We start from the raw sequence: 6353 nt of genomic DNA on the forward strand, positions 1-6353 counted from the left end.
CATTTATTCAATGAGCAACATTGATGAAATCCAATCGAATCAGACAGAGGGTAACCTAATCTGGAAGAATTCCTTCGAATTTCCAACATCCCCGTCATCCCCCTACTGCCTAAAATGAATCCTCATCTCCCAAAACACCCAAAAGGTATTTCATAATCATTTCCAAGTTGTGTTTCACCAAGTGGGACAAAGAGAGAGTATGGTAAATCAAGACCACATCTAGAGAACATCAGAAACCCTTTTTTCCATGACTTGTAGGAAGCATGCAGAACATTACTCCAATCCTTTTTAGGAGGATTATTAAAATCATCTTATGATTGAGAGTGATTCATCATCCACTTTCTCTTTCCAACGTTACGCATCCACCTGTCAACATATACATCTAGTTAGTTCTACTAAACTTCTCTGAAAGGCTCTCTTACCTTGAAGACGGAGTGAGACAATGTTACACATGAGTACTCTGTGAAACATCAGACTTTGGATGATGTGACATTTTCCTTCTCATGATGGCCTGATTTATTGATAGCCAAATGTAATCATATTTGTCCGTAGTCCTCACACCACCCTGCGTGGGGATTGGGGAACATGTGCGTTTCTAATGAGGCCGCATGATATCATGCAATTTCCCCTCACAGCGGTCCTCCTGAGAGATCCCGCTCAAAATCACACCAAGAGCCTAGGCCTGAAAGAGGCCGACACGATATACCGCTTTAATAAAACATAATTTAGAACTGTCGGATCTCCGGTTGCATTGAACCTCTGCCAAGGTGACAAAGGAAGCATGCTCCATAGGCTGAAGGGTTCAGAAAATGTCCCTAATAAAATGAATGTTCAGCATTTATTGTTCCCCTGTGCATGTGAGCCATTGCACTAAGTAAGGGAATAAAATATTTCCAGTGATGCATTTGTGCATTTACACATTCCTTCCCCTTTGAACCTAAATTCAACATGTCACGTATGGGATATCTGCTTTGAAATGTTTATGTGAGTGCCATGTATGTTCATTTAATCTGGCTCGTCATGCTTACAGTTAAAAGATTTGAGCATCTGGCCATGTGACCCTAAAGCATGCTCCTGTTCAGAACCACTGGAGTAAGACCTGCTGTAAAACATAACCACTATATGAGACTCACACATCTGTGGAATATGGAGAAACTGATCTAGCATGGTCCTTCTTCCGAATCCATTTTAAACCCCAACATTTGATCTGCTCGCGTCAAAAAGAGCTACTGACCAGAATTCACATTATTCCCCCGGATTCTGCTACCAAGACTGCTCTAAAACAGATATTCAACAGCCATACGTTTGTCTTGAATTCCTGATTTGATCATCTTGTGGTGACAGCTCCAATTTGCCAGTTATAGATCCACAATAATGGTGCTAATTTATAAACACGTCATAACCTCATGAAAATGAACCATGATAAGGCAGTGTCTCACAACTTATTTAGCTTGATGCCTATATCTATGTGGGTCAAACTGGTATTTAAGTACCAGACTGACTTGGCATTATCTGATGTTTCATAACATTTCATAATGACCAGGTATTTACAGTCAATAGGCAGTTGTAAGCTTAGTGGCTGTATTTCTAATAACCAGCCATGAGTATCTGTTATCTGTACACCTGGGTAAATATTTAATTGCAGAACATCTGGCCCAACCTTGTGCACATCAAGCACATCTAACACAGACACCATTGTGTTCACGGGAACATCTTACACAAACAGTTGTGTGTGCTATGTACAGCATACACATCTTGTTTACTCTTTCATGGCAAAATATGTTAAATATGGCACCGTACGGGGGGTGCTGTGGCGCAGCAGGCTACAACGCGGGTCCGAGTGCCCAGAGGGACCTGCGGTCATGTCCCGATCCCACTCCCATCTCTCGCTCTCCCACTCACTTCCTGTCAATCTTCACTGTCCTATCGGAATAAAGACAAAAACCCCCAAAATATACCGGTACTGAAAGAATAAAACACATGTATTGTTAGAACCACTGCTAATCAATCAGCTTGTCCCGCACATACAGAATGCCACAAAATAACAGGGGCATTCTTATTACAGCTGTTGCTTGTACTGTAACATTATTCTTGGGCAACTGGTTGAGAGTGCCTGAAACTAAAAATACTAGGCACTGTTGTATTGACCGTCAGCAATTCTTTTTTGTAGATTTCAGCATGTAACATAAATCATGTTTTACAACATCAGGTCTCTTTGGAATGGAGGAGAAATTGGGCTCAATCACTACTTGCTAAATCATTCCAAGATTAAAGAGAAGTGCTCGATCCACGCCCACTGACCTTAAAGCAAAAGCCGAGAGCCTTTCACGGTTCCCAGCGTTCTCGCTCTAGAAGCGCTCAACACGGCGAGGCCAACAGCTGAAATACTCATCAAGGGGCTCCCCAATGAGCCTGAGTAGCGAGGAGTATTTTTTTAATACTCCGCTCACTCATAAACGTGTAGAGCCGTGCCGAAATGCCTCAAGTTGCCCCCCCTCCTCCCGATTCACACGCACAGTCTCTCACACCACCACCACTTTTGCCCTGTTAAAAACACTTGGACATTGATTGCGATCACTTGTTTTGGCAGTTGATCTTTCCCCTCATCCTTGTGAGTCTGCTGAAATGGTCTCTCTCTCTCTCTCTCTCTCTGTCACACTCCTCCACCCTCCCCTCTTTCTTTCACAACCTACACACACACTTTCTCATGCAAGCGTGCACACTAACACACACAAGCACACACACATACACATTAACACTTAGTATATCATGGTGTGAAACCCAACTATGCATAGGCACTTGCATATTTCTGTCATGACATTGTTCTCCTTGTGAAACGCTGTGAGGCTGGCTCACGAGGCCTGGGGAGCTAAAATAACACTTCCCCCCTCAAAAGCCCTCATTCAGGCCTAATTACCCCATGGTCCACAGACATGATCAAGCCGCCTTCTAATCTAATAATGAACTTGTTTGGGGAAAGGTGCATGGGTGCTGCACATTAAGGATGTATTGGATAAAGTTACATAGTAGTTCCATGGGAAACCAAATCTCCCAAGGACTTCCAACATCAGTGAAACCCATTGGGTTTAATTCTATTTGAATTTCTCATTAATCTAATTGCATCAAGCTGGGATTTGGTGCACACTCAAATAAGCCTTTTCATTTGCAAAAAAATATATACATATATCTGATAAAATGGCTGCTCTGTGGCTCTATGTCAATGTTTTATACACGGCCGTCTTCATGTCATGGACATGGTGAGTTTCCCAAAGGTCGAATATCCTCATCATATTTGATCGGGGTCAAGGAAAATAATATGAATGCCATGGGATATTCTGCAACATTGACTCAGACTGGACACTTGTGACAGTGATTCTTGCCAACGATAGTTCATAGAGACTTTCATAAACTGACTTGAAGGCTAGACCTAAAGTCAACATTTTACAATAGAACTGCTCTAGAGGGATACTTTAGAGACTTTAAGTTCAGGGTTTATGTTGAGACACATATTATCCTATGTAAATGCCCTTAATGGTTTCAAACATAAACCATTTTACATATTTTTCCTCCAGCAAGTCAGTGAGTTTACGACAACAATTATCAAAGACAATGCACACATTTTTACAAAACCAACATTTAAACGTTAAAAGTAATGTCAAGTGAATTGCAATTTTTAAATTACTCTAGTGGTTTAGAAGGCTGCACCAATGAACCTATGCACTGTGGTCTTGAAAGTGAATGTCCTTTTTTCATGATGACATCACTTGAAGGAATGGTTCAGCTACGGCTCAGAAAACCTCCCTTCCCCGGCTCCCTCATTACTGTATAATCCTGATTGCCCAGCGCTATACATTCATTCATTACTTATTGGTCACTTCTCAGCAAGGCACACGATAATGAATACCAAAAGGGCTGGCAAAAGTGAACACATCACTTGGATCACCAACACACTGCTGTCACAGACACTAAACACATTTGGTGATATGCACAGTTTCTTGACAAGGTGAACAAAAATCCACCTCCCTGGCAAAGGGTGCATTTGGCCACTGTGCAACTTGGAGATGGCAAAGACCTAAATCATTTGCATGTGGATGTAGTCCTCCATACCTGTTCGAGGCACACTGCGCACAGATGTTTCAAGTATCGGAGGTGTTCCTGTCATCAGCGCTCCATAGATACTGATGCTTGCTTTTGTATGAGACGGCCAAGTGTTGTGGACTGGGTGCTTTGCGAGAGCATGTGGAAAAAGGTATGGCTCCTGCCTTGTTGGGCTAGCAACCTAGAAAGCTCATATAGAGTGATTTGGTGTAATAATAGTGTCATTATCAAAACCACCTGCAGTCAAACGTGTGGGGCTGAGGCTGCAGCTGGCTTTCGGTGCTTCGTATTTACATTCTGTCACACAGTTAAGTAACATGTAATGAAATCTAATCTGAGCTTTTGGATGGTGACTGTGCTCCCCCAAACAGATGCACACATACACACAATACACAAGCTCACATGCACACATGCACACTCACACACACACACACTCACATGGAGAGGGGGGGGGAGAGAGAGAGAGAGAGAGAGAGAGAGAGAGAGAGAGAGAGAGAGAAGGGGAAAGAGTTTGAGTGTGAGAAAGAGGTTTTGAGTGAAAATGGGTATTTTGATGGTTACATTTGAGGATACCATAGAGGCCGATTGGCTGTTTTATCTTAGCTGATATCATCTGGCATAACCTCCAAAAGTCTACCTAAATTACATCAAATTGGAATAAATGTCACCTTATGAGATGCGAGGAGTATGGGGAATACATCGGCATTGAGCCAGAGCCATAGCCTCATCATTCCCAAGCAATGTTCCCTTCATTCTACTGTACAGGCAAATAATAGCTATTTAATTCATTTATGTGATAATTATCATTCCACTAGTGTAAACATATACCATTGGAAATGAAGATAGGAATTTTATGAAATCTAAGATAATCAAATTAAAATAGCTGAGGATTTTACTCATGCTCAATCTGTGTTCTAATATGCTGGCTAGCATTCAAATCTGCAGCGCTGCTGAGAAATGACAACATAGCATAGCCAATGATTCACAGGGAAAAGATAAGTGTTCTTAGTAAGTAACCATTGTTTGTCAAATATGAATTCTTTTTAAATGATGAAATGATGATTATTGAATTGTTCTGTAATTGAATTTGACTTTCACTGTGACTAACACATTCTATACTATTATGTAAAAGAATAAATTTACTAACTGATAAAGAAGTAGTTTCCACTGTTGTCCACAAGCAATATTTCAACACTATTGACAGTGAGGAATACAAATAGGTTTAATTTTAGGATTATGTTTAATTTGAGATTAAGGTCATGTTAGAGTACAACTCCATTCATTGTTTGACCAAGCGGACAAACAGGCTGATAGTATCACTCTCAACATGTCACTAAGATAGCCTTTAATCAAACAATTACTACAAAGCAAAACCCTATTTGTTGCAAGGGTCATAAGAAAGACATTGTGTAACTTCCCTTTTGCATTACTCTAAAAAAAACCTGAAAAAAAGAATGATTTTCATAAAATGAGTTTGCTGAAAGCTCTTGGGATTTCTATGCACAGGTCATAAAAAATAATTTCCAGTCAATTCCTCGACTCTCACAGAAACATACATCAAATTCATTAATCTAATCATTTCGGAGTACATCTGACAAAATGGCCCCTGGTGGCCATGAGTTCATCCTTTGGCTCAGTCCGTATGTTGGTTGTACAAATGACAACTTCCCCTCTTTATTAGTTGTTACAGGCATGTCTGTTAATGCAATAGCAGTAACTGACCCTCTGGGGCAGTCAGAATCCTATCGTAGGGTAGAATGTTTTCATAGGACCTCCCCGAGCTGAGTTTCACCCAGTTCTTTCTACATGCTGGTTTATGCCTCTTGTTGAAATATATGGCTGTGTGTGATTGAACTTATTGTGAAAAACATTTACAATGGAGAGCATGAAGCTTATGGATATCTTTGATCTGGCAGAATTTTTTGTGATTAGTTATGACAAAGGAAATTAAAAGTCATAATGCTCTGGCTGGAAAACAAAATATTGTGACCACAATTGAATTGAAAAAGAGATTTTGGAGGATATTGTTACCATGACCCCCTAGATATTTTGAGAATTTTGCTCAGTAAGTTGCTCCCACAGAGTAGAGCCTCACAGATTGCAAAGGCAAGATGATTGCCATGGATACAAGGTCGAGTCAGCATGATGTCATTGTATTGTCTATGTATGGTAGTCAGGGTAACGGTGTGATTGGTCCACCAGGGGATGAAGCATACACCTAATCTGTGTGATTGGCTGATTAATCAGCACTGGTC

This window comes from Alosa pseudoharengus, unplaced genomic scaffold (assembly GCF_046254945.1).
Source record: "Alosa pseudoharengus isolate Yale_2024_CS ecotype anadromous, Long Island Sound unplaced genomic scaffold, YU_APseudo_1.1 YU_APseudo_1.1_scf_22, whole genome shotgun sequence".
Classification (NCBI taxonomy): domain Eukaryota; kingdom Metazoa; phylum Chordata; class Actinopteri; order Clupeiformes; family Clupeidae; genus Alosa; species Alosa pseudoharengus.